Source organism: Halictus rubicundus, chromosome 3 (assembly GCF_050948215.1).
Source record: "Halictus rubicundus isolate RS-2024b chromosome 3, iyHalRubi1_principal, whole genome shotgun sequence".
NCBI classification, from domain to species: Eukaryota; Metazoa; Arthropoda; class Insecta; order Hymenoptera; family Halictidae; genus Halictus; species Halictus rubicundus.
In genome coordinates this window covers 16888447-16907780 of record NC_135151.1, presented here as the reverse complement: position 1 = coordinate 16907780, position 19334 = coordinate 16888447, and the positions used below count along the sequence as shown (strand labels likewise).

The window sequence follows — 19334 nt, the reverse complement described above, 5'->3', positions numbered from 1 at the left end:
CCGGTCGAGAAGGCTGGCCAACGGTTGTAACGTCGAAAATACGAAGGACCTGGGAGTCATTGAAACGGCTAAGGTCGCAATGACCCTGAACATGGAATCCGGCTGAGCAGGTGTGACGCGACAGCCGGTGCTCGGTAGACCCACCGTCGGCCAAGTTCCATTTTCGATATCTAAACATTGGTGTTTCGATTTTCTAATTTTCGGCACGCTGAGTCTACTATTTGTTAGATGTAGTGGGTTTTTGCGGGCGAAGTGTCCGATTTTCGAATGCGTTTCACTCAAGAAATAGTAGAGTAAGGGACCCAATTACTGTGGGGGTACCAATTTCAGTGTCTACATAGATTATACTATTTTTAAACCGTGATGAATATTAAAGAAGACATATTTTTTCATTAAAATCAGTTAGTGTATTTTGTTATATATCTCTTTTTCATATGCATTATGCTTTAAAAATAAGTATAATTCATGTAAGCACAGTAATTGGGTCCTTTACCCTGTCATAGTTTAAACATCATTTGAACCGTTTGCACTACACTGTTCCTTCTGAGGCTCCACTACAAATTATTACGATATGAGTCAATCAATTTCTGCATCGCTATCTTTGCATTATTTCTCGATTTTGTATGGACAAAATGAGCCGAAATCGACACCGCCATGCGCGTACAATTAATTCTATAATGACCGGTCACATCCGAGAGTAATTTCCGATCAGGAGTTTCGAGGCTTCGGTGAAAATCCAAACGGTAAAAGTACTAAATAACGGCGTTAACTAATCGCAGGAATTTCTATGACGTCATCGGCGATCGTGATAACGTTAATGACCCGAACCGACGGTTTGTACCGACTTAACAGAGCACTGTAAGCAATTGTTAACTATAGAACCGGACATCGTCCGCGGAGCCGGCAACCAAAATTAGAAAACTGCATCGGGCGGTTTTAACGATTCAATTAAAGGCAACATTACATCGGTCGATTGCTATAAGTTGCTGTGTAATTGGTGGCGATCGCTTTTAAAGGAAGCGTCGGTGTATTACGGTTAATTGGAGTCTTTCGTCGACTGTCGGTGATGGGGAGCGTGCCTCGTAAAAACGACGATTCCAATTAAAACTCGGTTGCGCCGTAGGTCCCTCGCGGGTGCACGGAGTCATCGAACAAGTTGTCGAACATGGGGCAACGGTTGCCAAAGCTGGGAACAGTTAGTCCTGACGACGGTTATCGACACATGATGATTAGCCGCGGAGTGTCGTGCGACGGGAACACGCCTAACTAGAAGGATCGTTAAGAGCCAAGGGTAGTCACGTGACTTTTGCAGAGTCAGCAGGTCGGCAACTGCTGTATAATTTTCGTTCACAGCCTTCAGCCACCGACTAAACTTGTCACATTTTTTGCTCAGTATTATCAATATTATGAATTCTGACGCCCGGAACGTGCTTCAAGTTTTTTGCTTTATTTAGCAGAGAATCAAGACAAAATATAGCTCGATTAGTAGCTGGAGAAACTTTCCAGCGCACGTTACTCTCGATTTCATCCAGAAAATTCATCCAATGGCATAAAAATGCTTGGATTCCACGGCATGCGCATCGTCAATTTTTGGCCTACTTCTAACGCTTATATTACCGCGTCAACTCATGACCAGCGTGCGCTAGATTGAACCTTCCTCTTTCGGACGAGCCCTTTCCCAGCGAAAAATATTCTCATCTAAGGACGAAAAGTTGAGGCGCGTAAAACCATTTTTCGCTTATTTTTGTCGGTAACGTGGTCACTCTACCTTATCGGGAATCTACGGAGTCTTGACTCTTACAAGTCTCCTTGTAGTTTCGTGGGAGATTAGTGACGGAACAACTGCCGAGTTTGCACTTTCAATAATTTATTAACCCTCGAATTGTGCCCCTGGGGTCTTTCGTGACCCCATAAAAATTTTCTGTATTCTGCTTTTCTCTGATTATTTGCATCATATGTTTAGTTTGAACTTTGGATTTTAGCCCTAGGATAGTCTCACAATTGATAGCACACACTTTAACAACCTCACTATTTTTGTCAAACTAGTTTATTGAACGTTAAGTGATGAAAATTTTGGAAAACTTGCATTTGGTCCGTTCGTGAAAAAGTTATTCCGATTTAGAGTGTGTGCCAGCAATTATGAGGCTGACTGTACACTATCCCATTTCAGGATTAAATATAACAAGACTTAATGTTCGACTTAATCTGAAATTCTTCGGGGTCGCCAGTACTGTGCCCTGCAACAACAATCTCTCCCAAGGAATATGAATTTGCCGAATTAATTATAGAGTGTTAATGAGAGGGAAAATTGCCAATAGCAATCCTGCAGGGTGTTTTCCTGATCTCCCTAAGGGTTATGACACGTCGTTGCTATGGAGGCAGTGGAAGATCTCAGAGTCTTTCTTCCGGGCACTAAATGCACGAAGGAAAGACTTTCTCTAAAAAATAGCGAAGCAGTGAAGTCTGTACCGCGAAGCTTGGCTAAATGAAATTCGCGTAATCAGTACACAGTGATTACGCAAAAAGAAACAAGCGTGACAGTCGCCGGGGAGAACGGAGCCGAACAATGATGGGGCTCCGTTCACGACGATGACGTGAACGCGATAAAATGCGCCGCCGGCTTACGTAACCGCGGAAATCGTGCATTATACTTACGTGGCCGGCCGAACGGACTCGCAGCAGGTAAAGGCCTCGCCGTCTGTCCGTCCGGTTCACCTTTGCTAGGACGGTCGGTGCTCTTCAAGGTCAAGGTGAAGGCCTCTCGTAACCCGTCGTCCCGCCACTCGGTCTAGGCCGTCGGACCGGATGGACGAACCGCCTTTTCGCCTTCGTCTTTCATTCTCCGTCCGCCAAACGATCTTCTATTTGTTCTCTTGTCGCACAGTAAGCCATTTCTATAAAATCAAGTAGGAATCAATCCAAAAATGTTCTTGTCACGAAACAGCTGAAAACCAAGTCTTTCCGTAAGCTGATACTCGATTAACATTAGTTCTTTAACAATCAACTCCACAATACTGTGATGTTCGTCTTTCAAGTCCGAAAACATGCGAATTTTACAAAAACATAACATCCGACCAATTTTATTTCACATTTGATGTTTGTTTATAAACCGCTTTCGGTTTTTAGGAAGCAACAAGAAATCAAAGTAATTTATTCAGAGAGCGGTAACTGAGAAGTTAAGATTCGCGATATTAATTATTGTTTCAATTCCCCACGCATTTCGTTAATTGTACACGAATATTAATTCTCAAATCTGGACAAATAATTCCACATACCCAGGTACGTTTGACACAACAGTAAATGCGTTAAAGGATTATATTTAGATTATCAGTTCACTCAACACAAATTGTAGCAACGGCGAACGATTACAAGCGTCCATCACCCAGTCGAGCGGCTAAGACGCGAAATGCCTGCGTAAAATAGAAACGAAAGTCTGCATAAAGAATCGCATTCCGCTAACAAGTCTTTGATGCATTCGAAATTCCCGAGCAAGCCAAATTGATTTCACATCTTTCGTTCCTCATTCATCAGGCTCGATCGACCGATAAAAGCTCTTTGTTACGATTCCCCGTGCCACTTGATCGGAGAGCGCCTCGTGCACCATCTGACGTATCCGTCACGGTTGTCGTGTTCCTTCTTGCGAGGCTCCGGAGGAGAGTGCTCGTGACAAAGGTCTCGAGTCTCCGGGCCGGCAATCGATAATGCATTCTCCGGCGCGAGATAAAAGACGGTGACGTTCGAGTAATCGAACTAAGTTCCACCGAGTCCCACGGAAACTAGATTGCCCGCGATTTCCGCGTTGAGCACTGTTAGACGGGCCCCGGCTCGAGACTGAATAACTGTTCGAGCCTGATCGAGACCCAGACAATCACGTTCGACGCAAATTGTTTTCTCTAATGGTCGCGGAATTACGGTATTAAACGTTCGCTCGGCTTAAGGGGCCATGCTGCTCGTTGCCGATCCCATTACACAGAAATTGAGTGACACTGATTTCCTGCCGTTGTCTGTTCGGCTTGTCAGCTTTCCGCATTGTTCGCCGACATGTTTGCGGCGACTACGTCCTCCGGCTTTCTTCTTGTCCACTGAATATTTTTCGTAGAACGAAGATCGGGATGAAAAGCGTTTGCCCAGAGTAAATTGGTACTCGTGAAAATGTTCACTACCAGTCGTATGTGTAACATCCAATCCAATGGATTTTATGCCAGCCGTTGTTTAACACTAGGACTACCGAGCAATAAATGCGAGTGATGTATATTGCTTTGTAACAGTGACAAGACTGTGTCCATTCGGACTTCACACAACTTTTATTGTAATATCTGCTTCAATGAAGAAGTTCGTTAAAAATTTCCGATGAAAACATTTTTACAATTTCAGTAATCGTAAAAGAAAAAATTAGGAACCAGTCATTTTGACTGGTCCGGTAGTTCTAGTGTTAATAACACGCATCACGATGTACGGAGAAATTGTGAATATTTTATAAGATTGCAATTTTCCGAGGCCTGATAGTGAACGTGGCAACTTCATGTACAGTAATGCCTCGATCTAAGCCGAACGGAGCTACACAGTTTTAGTCAGTTCGCCTATCCCCTCCACTGGGGGCATAATCCGCAAGGGGCCATGAAGCATGAGCTGTCTCGGTCGCTGAGCAGTGTGAAGTGTAAACACGCTGCGTAAAAATAATTAACGCACTAAACGCGCAGATAATGAAATTCAATTGTCTCTCAACTCCAGGCAGTATAAACGACATTTAAATAATTTAGCATAAAGATCCCGTGTCTGCTGATCAAATTGCTTAAAGTATCCTAGTTTAACTGAATTGATACGAGAGACTAACTGAAGTTTAGATATTCGATTATTTTTTACCGAAGTTTGAACAGCAAACGGTATATCGCTGGCGGCTATTAAAGCAGCGAGAAAATATTTGAAAACTTCGTAATTACTATATCCAGCAGGTTCGAAGCCGAAAGTTTAAGATAAATTTTCTGCGACATTTCCTTTACGACAGCCCTTGGCCGGACGATGATTCTTGAGAAAATTTATGTCCCGGTCGACGGTGTTATGGGAGACGATCGAGAATAAGTACCAAATTATTTTATATCGCCTGTCGTAAAGGGAAAAATTCATGCTGAGAATATTTTAATAGCAGCCTCGAAGAATTCTTTTCCGATTGGAAGAAGCTCGATATAATGACGCTCGTGAAAGGAAAGCCTAACTCCCCTGGACGAAGCTGGCTCTCGCGGATGAGCACAGCGTGATCGGAATAATGTTATCTTACAAGGACAGATCCCGCGGCAGCTTCTTTTCGATTTCTCATTCCGAGCCGTGGAAGTCCCATCCCGGCGAGGATCTTCTCACCTTGTCGTTCCTCTTCCGGTCGTTTCGCGTTCGGACATTGTCCCCGGTTCACAATAAACACTATCGAGGGTCTGTCCGGGGAAAAAGAAATCCAATAATCACGTTTGTGATTTCGAAGCGTCGAGAAATCGAACCCCCTGGAATTCGCAATTCGATAGCTACAAAAACGACCAGTTTTTGCGCTTGACCTTCTCGGACGGCGATAGAAGCGAAACTTGTTTGACGCCGTCGATACGTGCACGCTTCGAATTGACACTTGCGCGCCAATCTATTTTACGGATCGTTTCCGAACAATTCGAGACGCGATGCAGCAAATGACTGCTCCAACGGATCAGTGGTTTTTCCACCCAGGAATTATCTTTCTTGCATACTGTTCCTTTTTCAATCCAAGAACATTAAGTTCTATGGCGCTGTTCGTATATTTAATAACTTATTATTAGAGGCTAGAGGTTCACGTGTGTATTGCTCACAAAAATATTCACCAATTTATTATCGACAAACGTGGTACTGTGATATGTCGCCAAGGTCTGGACGATAAATGTCGCAGAATTATCCCCATTACCGCGAGATATACCCAGCATGTATATTGCCTCGGGAAAATAAAAGCGTCGTTCAACAAATTTCGTTGTATTTGTCGATATATTCTTAATTGCAGAGTCGGTGGCCGGTTGTAACACGATTTAGAAGACATTCTGTGTGTTTGAGAGAATCGTATACAGTGATTTCTCTATATATGTCGCCATGGTCTGGACGATAAACGTCACGGAATTATCCCCACTACCGCGGAGTGTACTCAGGTACACGAAGGTCGAGGGACATCGGACACCGAGGAGTATAAACATAACACGCCTCGGGCATGTCTCCTGGACGATACACAACAGTGACATAATCGAGAATTCACTGTGTACCACCTGTTTCTTTCGTCGAACAGCGTGGCTACGTCGAATGTTAAAAAATTACGAAACGCGATACTAAAATGCTAGTACTGTCGATATATCAATGACGGAGAAAGCGTGTTGCACCATCATTCGCGGAGCTTAATTCATACTTGAAATTCAATGACGTACGGTTTCTTCGTTCCGTTGCCGGTGATATTTACGCGATCGTTCACCACTATGTCGTAAAACATCATACTCGATCGTGTAACTCGGGTTCCCGCTGTCTAACTCGTACAGCTCCGTGTCAGATTGTTCTGGAACAGACACAAGTTTAAGCACCACAATTTCGCTGATCATTTCCAGCATAGCTGTCCGACTGCAAAATGTAATTGTAATGACTCGAGCATTTGATCGTGTCTGACAATAGCGATAGTTTTTCTGTGAGCATGTTCTGTAATTTCGTTGGAGAATGCCCACGGTGAAGGCAAGGGGAGAGCATTCGTAATTAACGGTGACTTTTATTATAGACTGCTCGGCCTCTGGTGTCGAATCATTCGTTAATGTTTACTTTTAGTTTTAAACAACCGTTAAATTATTTTACGTGCGAATTCGACGACTCGAGTACTTCCAGTATGAACATACACAGAGTGCTGTAACGTCCTTAGGCAAATATCTCTATAAGTTCTCATTAGGAAATACAGTGTCAAATGTACATGTCAAATACAATGAATTCTCGATATATGTCAACAACACGAGCCTTGCCAGCGTTTTGTATCGTCCAGGAGACACACCCGAGTTATGTTTACACACCTTGGCGTCAGAGGCCTCTCAAGCTTCATGACGGTAGTGGGGATAATTCCGTGACGTTTATCATGGAGGCCTTGGAGACATACATAAAGAAATCACTGTATATTCGTAATTTATGTTATTTGATCAGTAAAACATTGGTTGCATCGATTGCGAGAAATAGGTGCCGAATAGAAATTTATTTCTACGTTTAACCGTCTTAATAAGTTACAAACAATACATCCACACTGTAAATTCTGTTAATCTTTCCATAATTTATAATATATGTAGCCTCGTTTTTATCGAATTAAAGCAGAACACCATGTAGATATTACATATACAAATAAATCACCGGGCTTATAACATGAACAAGTATTTGTAAAAAATTTGATTTGTAAACCTCATTTCTAGTGCAGATTTTATTGCTTCAAATTTACAATTGATATTTACATTATTTTCATTAATGGAAATTGTTGCCTGCGCAAATCGACACAATTTGTCTACAACGTTTCGTTCATATTTAACTGAAATGTTTGCAACTAAAAGCCACTGTACTTCTACAATATCCTCTCTAAATTATATTCAATTTTACGTTGATGTATGTAGAAACGTTTGAACCTGCCACGAAAGTTTCAAGCATCGACAGGCGCCAGCCACAATGGAACATTTCAACCTTTCAAATCTATGACGTTACAGTTGCGTGAACGCAGCGTCGCCATTCATAGAATGTATCTCCAATGTTCATTCTTCCAGCGCAACAATGTCTTCGCATGCAAACCGGTTGCGCGCGCGATCCATTAGATTGCTGTTAGGCCGTTCAAGTTATTTTTAAGATTACAAAAGGATTTATACGCCATTGTCCGTCCTTATACTTTCACCTAACTGTTACGGGTACCGCGGAAAATCAATATAACCACGGAACATAAAGCACGCGCGATCTTCTGATATTTAAACGTTTCGTAACCGCGGTGGAGGGAATCTAAAATGAAATGTAGATTCAGAAAATTTTCAAAAATTCAATCTTCCAATCTCTGAATGTCAACTGTACACACGATTAAATTTTCACGCCTTTAACGCCATATTCCTTTCTTTTAAAATAAAATTAGATTCTCTTGTAATCGATATTTAAGCATTAAAGAGAACACGAGTATAGAATAATTTTGTTCCCCGTCAGGAAATTATTGAAGTCGGAGAAGTTGTAATTAAAGAGACTGTGAGAATGTCCTATATGTATTTTTCTCGACTTAGAAAAGATTTGGATTAAAATATTTTAACACTGAAAGCACAGATTGAGACGAATTTATTCTCGCAGGAGAACTTTTCAAACCTTCAACCATTTATTTCTGAAAAAGGGAGGAAAAGACGCGTAAATATTGAAATATTTAAAAATTGTCGAAAATATCACCACTGTAATTTGTGTGTTGCCGCCGGTACGGGCATCGGTGCGTTTCCGTTAGCGGCCGAAGACAAGGCGCAAAGTGATTCGTCTAATGAAGGAGATATCGATTAATGACTTCGCAAACACATCGGCCGGTTGGCAATTACGGCGTACGTATCCGTAACGATTAAATATAGCTCTTGTTTCATAATAGATGGTTCGAGGGACGATACTCGAACGATCCGAGCCGGGGGGGGGGGGGGTGTGTCGGAATCATGCTCGGACGAACGGGATTCCCTGAATCGAAGCGTTTACGATCGCGGACGATTCGCCTGAGAATCATCGTTCTTGGTACTCCGGAGAGTACGCTGCAGCGCTCGTCAGGTTCAGCGAAATGATGCGGACTTATCGAGCGTTACATAACCCGCGATTATTTTTAAATAATACGGTTATCGTGCCGTGCGGTTTCGTTCGAGGAGACTGACCAGCCGCGGAGGAATTTCTCCTCCCCTCCTCCACCGCCGCTTCGACACCTCGCATTTCCGTTTTGGTAGCTCGCCTTGAACTTGCCCTTCTTACCGTGGAACCTTGAAGCCGCCCCATAACACGTCCCCGGGAGAACGCGCACGCGAATTCGCGAGAACAGTCGAAAGAATTCGAGCGAAATCGCGAGCCGCTTCCCGCTGTGTCGCACGTCAGCTTCCCCGCGGCTTCTTTCATTGTTACGAGACCGGTTCGGAATAGATCACCGTGTTTTATTGACCGCAGCGTAGGGCCATCGGAGGAACCTCGTTTAATGGAATTAGATTTCTGCTTCCTTTTACTTGCGGGCCGGGCTATTTTTGTGGCCCGACGCCTCTACTGGTAAAACCTTTTAATGGATTTCGGAGATTTCTCAGAATAGAACGGGTTTTATGCATTTATACCACTGAAATGGAACAGTTTATTTTTCACCGGTTGTCGATTGAAACTGATTGGTTCGGATGCGAGAGTATGTGGTTAAATATGGATGAATTTATTTTTCTAATGATATTCTGATTCACACGCCTTTAAGTGCCAAGGGTAGTCACGTAACTTTTGCAGAGTCAGCAAGTCGGTAACTGCAGTATAATTTCCGTTCACAGTCTTCAGACACTGACTTAAGATCCATCTTGGTCTCGATCCGACGGGTCCTAAGTCGGGGACTAAACTGTATTATCGATATCATGAATTCTGACACTAGAAAAGTGCTTCAAGTTTTTGGCTTTATTTCGCAGAGAATCAAGACAAAATGTAGCTCGATTTGTAGCTGGAGATATTTTCCAGCGCACGCTACTCTCGATTTCATCCAGAAAACTCATCCAATGGCATAAAAATGCTTGGATTCCACGGCATGCGCATCGTCAATTTTTGGCCTACTTCTATCGCTTATATTACCAAATATCTGCATAATCTCGTTCGCTCATGAACAGCGCGCGCTATATTGAACCTTCCTCTTTCGAACGAGCCCTTTCCCAGCGAAAAATATTCTCATACAAGGACGAAAAGTTGAGGCACGTGAAACCATTTTTCGTCTATTATTGTCGGTAACGTGGTCACTCTACCTTATCGCGAATCTACGGAGTCTTGGCTCGTACAAGTCTATTTGTAGTTTCGTGGGAGATTAGTGACGGAACAACTACCGAGTTTGTACTTTCAATAATTTATTAACCCTCGAATTGTGCCCCTGGGGTCTCTCGTGACCCCATGAAAATTTTCTGTATTCTGTTTTTCACTGATTATTTGCACCATAATGTGTTTCGTTTAAACTTTCGATTTTAGCCCTACGATAGTCTCATAATTGATAGCACACACTTTAACGACTTCAGGTTTTTGTCAAATTAGTTCACTAAATGTTATATGATGAAAATTTTGGAAGAATTGCATTTGGTCCATTCGCAAATAAAGTTATATTAAAGTTAAAACCATTTTTCGCCTATTTTTGTCGGTAACGTGGTCACTCTACCTTATCGCGAATCTACGGAGTCTTCGCTCTCAAATATATTTAGAATAAAAATTCCATAAAACTCAGATTGAATTAGGTTCAAGTCTACATGGAAGAGGCAAGGGAGGGACAGAAGGTAGATTCAGTAAATTTAGAAAATTATCAGTGGCCAAGAATATACCCAGAATAATTTGATTTTAATGTTTTAACAAGATTCAGTATTAATAGTATGGTTCTGTATTGTTCTGAATTGTATGATATGTGAACTTCACATATTATTATAATGTTTTCTTCATGCCTCAAACATAAATTAACTTTGTAATCACCCAGGAACAGAAAAATAATCTTGAAATTTCTCAATGAAAACATTAACGCTACACCTTCCAATCATTAACAGTATCCGGTAAATATTGCCTTATAAAAATATCAACCCTAAATTTATTGAGATCATCCATAATTTTCAAAATATAATGCTGCTTGGACAAGGAAATTTATTCAACTATGATATTTTCCATAAATGAATTTTTATAGTTTCAATAATTCTAAAATATAAAACCGGTCATTTCGACCGTGGTAGCTAAGAAACTTCAACTCATGGGGTCTTCAGGGGCAAAACTGTAAGAAAATACAACAACAAAAAAAAAAAAAAAAAAAGAAATATTTTTAAGCCGACGCTGACAGTGAAGAAACTGCGTCTGGAAGACGGCTTCGCTCGAGACATTTAATTTCGTTCTGAGGGAAAGAAACGGCGACAGTCTGGGATATTTTTTCTCGGCGCTATGATCCTGTCACGAAGCCGTTGTCGCGGCGCGAAGGAGCGGCCCGGCCTCGCGATTTTCGGGGGAAGCACGCGTGCCGCTCGTTGAAAGGAATGTAGTCGTCGGGTCAGGTTCTGGAAAGCCCGAGTGCGAAAATAGCAAACGGCCGGCGCGGCGGCCGGTCTTGTTGCTTTTCATCAGGGCTCCGTCGACATTCGTTCGTCGGGGCTGGCTAGCGGTGTCTCAGGCGTAATTCCGCGCGGAGAGCAGAACCGCGCGTTATCCCTGAAACGCGGCATGACGCTCCTCAAGGTGCGCCCGCAAGAAACCCGGCTGTCTTCTTCGAGCCGACAATTCCAGGCAATCGTCCGCTAACTCTAATAATATAATGATCCTGTTTTAGAGGAGGCAGGCATGTACCTACAATTACCGAACGAGCGTCAGTTGTCTGGATTCAATTACACTTTTTGCTACCCGCGCCGCGCACCGTGCGATTCTTCTTCTTTGGCATCTGGGACCGGCGGAATTTTATCAGCCGTGCTCATTTTATTCGGCCAATTAAAAGTTTACTATTTGTCCGCGATGGTAATCTACGCGCTATTCTGTGCGCGCGAGCACGGCGCTCGGCTCGATCACTATTCATGGGAAGATGGACAGGATGAGATCCTCGAGCGGGGAGTAATAAAACATAAATAAATATTTTCAGCCTTAATTGCAACAAACTCGAGTGAAATTGAAATCGATTTACTCTCTTAATAGACCGAACAGGTTGGAAATGGTATGAAAACATAGCAAGCTACTGAAATTTTTACTATCTTCTGTTTCTTCTATTTATGATGTAAATGCATGCAATCCGCAGTCTAATGACCATATCATTGGACACTAATGATTCTAGTAGATTACCATGGTAATATTGATATAAACCCAAGCACATTTATACAGGGTGTTCCAAAAATGTTGTACTTGTTTTGAAAGGGGTGATTACTTGAAGTAACTTTTTCCTTTGCGAAAATGTTCTCCGCGGTTTCGTTAAGAACTTATTCAAGAAAAACACGGACCAATCAGAGCGCAGCTATAACGGACGATTTCCGACTCGGCGAGAGGTCCCACTGAGCGTGACGTTGACATTGGCCGACTCGGGATTTGTCCACTGTAGCTGCGCTCTGATTGGTCCGTGTTTTTCGTGAATAATTCCTTCACGAAGTCGCGGAAGGTAATTTCCCAAAGGGGAAAGTTACTTCAAATGACCTCACGAATCACCGCTGTTAAGGAGGTAAAACGTTGTTGGTACACCCTGTATACGCAGAAATGATTAAACATGTTTCTCGCAATACCAGCGAGCGGTCAACTTTTTAGATTTAATTCTTTCCTTCCGGCATCTAACTAAGATTTATAGAAACCGTAGGATACCTTTTGCTGTTCTTATTCGAACACCTGAGTGTACGCAATTTATTCGCAGTGATAGCAGCTGTCATAGGTCGTTGTTTGCCGATCGATTCGTCCTCTATCCGTGGACAGGGGTCTAAACTAGATCCGTATCGGCGCGAAACAAGACGAGATCCCCGGGCACGGGATAAATTATGGTAAACGTCCGCGGTCCAGACAAGACTTTATCGCGACACCAGCCGGCGAGATCGGAAAAACGCGAAGCCGGTAGCCAGCTCGCAACGGGCTGTAACAGTAATGACGATTTACGAACGATAACTACCTCGTCAAACGACTTCCACGGCGGAGTCCGCGTTCCTAGCTGATACTGTTCCTGCGATCGACACGCTGCCACTCATTGTCCGTTAGCCGCGAGCAGCGGCTCGCGCATTTTTATTTCACGCCAATTTGTTCGTGATCGAACGATCGAGCCGAAACGAGACCCAGCCAGCCAGCGTTCTCCCTGCAAACGAGATATTGCAAGCCGTTCTATATTGTGCGATAAGTGTCGCCTAAGTGGTTTCACGACGCAAAAATTACAAAAACGGTCGTATAATGTGTCCATTCAGCGATCGCCAATAAAACAAGCCTTTCAAAATAGAGTCCCTTGAATGCATGTACAGATTTTATTGAGTGGGCTACTCGTACACATTTTTATCAATAACATCGAACTTGCGACACAAATCACCAACGAACGATGTTTCATTCGTTTTTTAACATTCCAACCACCTAACCAGTCAGAATGACCAGTTCCTAATTTTTTCTTTCACAATTACAGTGAATCCTCGATATATGTCAACAACACGGGTCAGGCCAGCGTCGTGTATCGTCCAGGAGACACACCCGAGTTATGTTTACACTCCTCAGCGTCCGAGGCCTCTCGAGCTCCTTGGCCCCTCACGGGGTATACCCCGCGATAGTGGGGATAATTCCCCGACGTTTACCATCCAGGCCTTAGCGACATATATATATAGAGAACTCACTGTGCTGAAATTGGAAAAATGTTTTCATCAGAAATTTTGTAATGAACTGAAGTACATACTACAATAAAAATTGCGCGAAGCTTGAATGGATAAAATCTTGTCACTATTCCAAAGCAATATACATCAGTTGCATTTATTACACATAAAAATTCATAGAAGCAGTATATTTGTATTAATGTCGACCTTTTTGAAATCAATAAAAGTTTACATTTACATTTGCGTGCCAGAAAAGACTGACTACGCCTATGAAAGTTACAAGCGTCGACAGGTTCGGCATACTTTTTACCGTGTACATGTCCCGAAACCATTGCCGCAACACTTGCCACAGAATTCGCAACTACCTGTACAACTCAGCGCCGAACAGCGCTCTCGCGTGCGCACTCTTTACCGGCGAGTTCCGCGTGTTTCAGCGCACGCTGGATTCCGCTTCGAAACTATGCAACGTTCGCCCGGTATATTTAGCCACGGTGAACGATCCTCGCGGAATTTTGTCAGATAGCCGGCATTCGAAGCGCGGTGGATCGGCAACGGGCGAACACGAGACCGGATAAGGTTGCGTCAGGACTCGGTTTCCCGATCTCTTATCGGCGATTCTCTTTCTGCTGGCGCGCAGCCGGCCGACAAGGAATTCGCAATTAGCGGCGCGATCGATAGCACCGGCTCGCTTTACTTGTTTTCCCTTGACCCACTATTTGCGCGAGCTTCTTCTCACGGCTGTGGCGAATTTCCGCTCCTGCTGGACCCAGCTCTTCCCCTCTTTCTTCAGCCGGGATGGAAATATGAAAACGTCAGTCGGCTCTATCCGTAATTGGCACCCTCTCCTCTGAGCTCAATTAGTTCCCTCAGTTTTTCTTCCCCGGATTCCGGAATTCTCGCGACTGAGTTCCTTGAAAGAAGAGACTCGAGTTCCGTTCCTCGTCTTATCGGTCGCATCTTCGCGCTGCTATCTAGCTGGTCTCCCACGATTCCCCGCTTCCCAGCTTATGTTTTTCTCGTGTAGACTTTCTTCTCGCTCGGAAGGATGTGTGTGTCTGTGGATGTTTTTATCTCTCGCTGTTCGATATATTTTTTTTGTCACGAGCACATCGACGTTAGAGTGGAAGGGGGACACGTTCGAGGATTTCGGCACGGAGGATCATTTACGGGCCGCGTTCGGCGGGTGCAATAAATTAGCCTGACCACAGGGCTACGTACCCGTGGAATCCGCTGGGATGTCGGTGATTCTGCTCTCTTGATTTTTTTGCCGAGCGAGGCCTACCGGTCCACTGCAAACCCGTAATTTTCCCGTTTAATCCCGTCTTGCCGGCAGATTCTCGACGTTCCTCGCGCGAACGACCAGAAGCTTCTGTAACGTCGAAACTCGAGCCCCGCCGGGTCCTGTAATGTTGATGGAATATTTAAATCCGTTGTCGGGCGGAAGCGCGGCACCGTCTCGACGTCTGGATTGTTAGGGCGCATTGAAAATTTAGTTCCGAGCACGTCGGCCGACGGCAATCGCTATCTTCGGCGGCGTGGGACGTTATGAGTGCTTCGGAGGATGATTGAATTGCGCAATGAGAGTTCGCTGCAATAACTCGTGTTCGGCGAAATTTAAACGTTCCAGGAATGTTCAGCGTTTCGCTCGAAAATTGTTCTTCTGAGAGATGTACGTTTTGTTGTTGCACGTTCATGACAAAAACGAACAAGACAAAATAGAAGACACTTGACTAAATAGTACAATCTTATATTGAAACACAGACAACATAAACAAGAGATCAGTAGAGGACAATTTTGTTTTCAAACGGCACGTGCTAGTACAACTGGAAAACATCAAAGATTTGCGTCCAAGAATTTTACCCCTCTTTAAATATCTCCGAAACTAGTTCGCGGATAAAAAAAGTACCCTACGAAAATTGCTAGACTTTTCACAAACAATAAGATCCCACAATAAAAAATATATGTTTCCATTTGAAAAAACCCAATTAACGCCACCCAATTAAAAAACTGATGCTGCCCCCGTCTTTCCCTCTCGAAATCGTTGGACACGTGTTTGACACTGTCTTAATACCTTTCATACTTTTGGAGATATTCGGCTGGAAAGTTTTCAAACGAGCACCCTGTGTATAAATCGATAACGAATATTTCCGACGTATAATCTTTCACAGGATCATGTTGTAAGGGTATGGTGGCTTGATAGACGGCCGCACGGGTAGCAATAGGACTCGGTAAATAAACCGTAGGATGCACCGAGAAATACAGAGTGTCCGAGTCCGTAAACTTCAATGCAAGACGGACAACTCCATGCGATGATATAGTTGCACATACGTCGCTATCAGAGACAGCGATCTCAGAAAAAAGTTCGGGACGAGCGGAGCTAGACACACCGGCCGAGGAGCGCCATAAGGGCAGCCAGATGCGAAACACCATAAAAGCACGCGGACACGAGACTGACCGCTTTAGACAGGGATATAAGACGAGGTGAACGCACCCGCGTCCTTTCAGAGTCCTTTTATATATCCGATCCACTCTGTCCTACCGTGTACCATTACTCTCCATTCCCTCGGTTATCGATTACTCGGGTTACGAAGGCGGCGCGTATTATTTTTACTGTATTCGCGCCTTCTAGCCCGCGTTCGGCCCGATTGCTTCCGCTAAATCCAACCTACCAGCAACGACAGTTCGATAATGTTCCGAAACTGTTCCGTTGAGAAGAAAGTCGATACAAAATGTACAACAGTCGATTTGTGATGCGTTATTGCCACGAGGGCAGGTAGAATAAAATACGAGCCCTCGGAGTTCCAACAATTCTTCTCGCGAACGTGAACTGCATAGTTAGGCATCGCTCGCGCGATAACATCGAAATGGTGCGTTGACACCTGATCGCAGCACAATGACAACAATACCTTGTCCCTTTCGACACGTCAGCTGGTAGATGAGGAGGCGAGCTGCTCTCGGGCTAGCAATAACTCCGATCAGCTTCGTTTCGTTCGAGATAACAATCCGCGGAACTAATCGTCTCAGAATTCTTTCACCTTCCATCAGATTTTACATGAACACGAGATTGTTCCGAGAGATAGCTAGAACGGCAATTTGTGAACTTGAAGTACCGTAACTTTCCATCTCGAAAAACGTTTCTATGCTGTTTAACGATCCATCGGAACATGGATCCAACAGCCAATGACGTTTCAATGATGAACATTTCTGCGTTTAATCCTCCCGGAATATGACAACCTTCCAACTTGTCTTCAATTCATGACGCTGAAATCCCTGAACTTCTTGCCAGCAATTTTTGGCCAAAGTTAGTATACTTTATATGGGATTCTGCGTTCCCCTGTTTCAAAAGACATCTCGACCGGACGGTTGATCTACGGCGTTGCCGGGTTATCGCACCACTCGAGCTAACCACGCTCGGAGTCTCTTTAAACGATAGTGCCATCGAGACGCTTCCTCGAGCTGGAAGCAACCGATTAGATTTCGATAGGCGGCCTCGGAGGCGTTAGATCGCCTAACACGGGAGAAACGGCTCGGATTTTTCGAGGTCAAGGGACCGGCGCGGCGTATCTGCGTTATCGGCGTGGGACGAGAATCTCGGTGAAACTCGCATAAGCCGGGTCCCCATCGTTGTGTTCGCCGTTACCCGTGATTCGCGGAGGTGGATCCACGGCGAAGCGGCGAGGTCGGACCCATAAATCGATCGATCGACCGCGGTAGCTCCGTGTCTCGAGGCCTCAGGGCCGTACTTGCGAGGGCTCCCGCGTTCGCACAGATTAGCTCTGAAAGCAAGGTCTGACGCGAGGTTAATATCGACTTCGCACGCTCGATTGACCCCATCGCGGTGATTTAAACGCGCGCCCGTAGTTTCCCGCGTTATAGATTCGAATTTCGGAAACTATCGACCCGAACGCTGCTGAATACCTAACGACCGTGCGCGAATAATAGAGCATGTTGCAGGCACGATCGGTGCCTCGAAGAACGATCGATTTCGATGTTCTCACGTGCCTTCGATGCACTTCAAGAACCTTCAAGAGTTAATCGAACGCTCGCTTAAATGAACCTGACAAATATAGCTGTAACCCTTCACATCCAGTTTTAATCCTTCGACAATTTTTTACGTTTTAACGAGTACGAAAACACGCTCTTTGAACGCTACAGTGATTTCTCTATATATGTCGCCAAGGCCTGGATGATAAACGTCGCGGAATTATCCCCACTACCGCGGGGTGTACCTGGTGAGGGGTCAGAAACCTCATGCGAGGAGTGTAAACATAACACGGCTCGGGTATGTCTCCTGGGCGATACATGACTCTGGAAAGACCCATGTTGTTGACATATATCGAGAATTCACTGTATTAACCTTAGGACGATAGAACATTTAGGACCGGTCGCTCAATTTTTTAAAATATATTTTTGAAGGTACTACTTGCAGGCACGTTAATCTTTCCATTGTCTCTTTTATACAGCAGCTGCTCATTTAATTAATCTGCCAGAAACTGAGTAATTATATAAAAATTTTGATGCTCTGGGTCAAAATTGTTCATGGCTGTGAGTAATATAAAACGGTCTAAATCACGTACAGATTAGGGTGACCTCTGTAATATCGTGCAAACTGGGTCATACAGAATGAAACCAACAGTCTAGGGTCGTCCACGAAAGGTTAGAAACAGCAATAACGATATCTTATGAGAAAATTCAGTATTATAAAGGATAGCTCGGGAAGGGTGGTGCACGAGGTGATTCTTTCTGCAAAAATAAGTAAAAGAATGACGAATATTTTCTTGGTTGACGCTTCGTTTTGGAAAAAATCGAGTTCGAAACTTTGCGAGGTTTACGGAGCACTAAAAGTGACTATTTCACGTTGTAGAAATAACAAAATTGTAATTATTCAGATTTTCAGCCATTTTTATTGCAATAAGTGCTCGAAGAAACGAGCCTATTGAACAATTCTTCGCAAGTGCGTCTCCTTGCACACTTAATAATTGTAAATTTAAAACGTCGAGTCCGTCATTTAGACGGGTCGCGCGAACCTAGTGAAGACTCCGTAGATTCCCGATAAGGTAGAGTGACTGCGTTACCGACAAAAATAAGCGAAAAATAGTTTTACGAACCTCAACTTTTCGTCCTTATATGAGAATATTTTTCGCTGGGAAAGGGCTCGTTCGAAAGAGGAAGGTTCAATCTAGTGCGCGCCGGTCGAGATTATGCAGATATTCGGTAATATAAGCGTTAGAAGTAGGCCAAAAATTGACGATGTGCATGCCGCGGAATCCAAGCATTTTTACGCCATTGGATGAGTTTTCTGGACGAAATTGAGCTGTACTTTGTCTTGATTCTCAGCGAAATAAAGCCAAAAGCTTGAAGCACGTTTCTGGCGTCAGAGTTCGTGATATCGATAATACAGAGCAGAAAATGTGACCAGTTTAGTCACAGACTTAAGACCAAGACGGATCTGAAGTCGGTGTCTGAAGGCTGTGAATGGAAATTATACAGCAGTTACCGGCCTGCTGACTCTGAAAAAGTCACGTGACTAACCGGGGCCCTTAGTAAAAAAGAATCGATCCCGCGCACGGTTCCGCGAAGATCTGATTGACGTCACAAAGATGGCGCAAGTCGTGACGTCGCGTCGTGGCGAGCCGACGGCCGAGGGACGGAAGAGACGAGCGAGCCACTCGTCAAGGTCTTCGGGGCGGCAGCAGGGGCGAGCAACCCTCGTCCAACACCATCTTCTGGTTCCCCATACAAACTTCGATCGGCGTTGTTGTAGAAGAGAGAAAACCAGCCTGGCGACGTGCCTATCGACCACAGGGACGCCATTTGCCGGCGCCGTGCTCC

The 19334-nt window shown here is 44.2% G+C and overlaps 1 protein-coding gene and 1 long non-coding RNA gene across 10 annotated transcripts in view; one reads left to right on the top strand and one right to left on the bottom strand.

The window, feature by feature from the left end:
• LOC143352873 (uncharacterized) overlaps positions 1 to 19334 on the top strand; it is a 383132-nt gene that overhangs the window by 43866 nt on the left and 319932 nt on the right. The window lies entirely within an intron of this gene.
• On the bottom strand, positions 827 to 4089 carry LOC143352272 (uncharacterized). Its single transcript, XR_013081887.1, has 3 exons — positions 3342 to 4089; positions 2656 to 2894; positions 827 to 1186 (listed from the first exon to the last, which is right to left on the bottom strand). It is a non-coding gene; the product is annotated as an uncharacterized LOC143352272 (long non-coding RNA).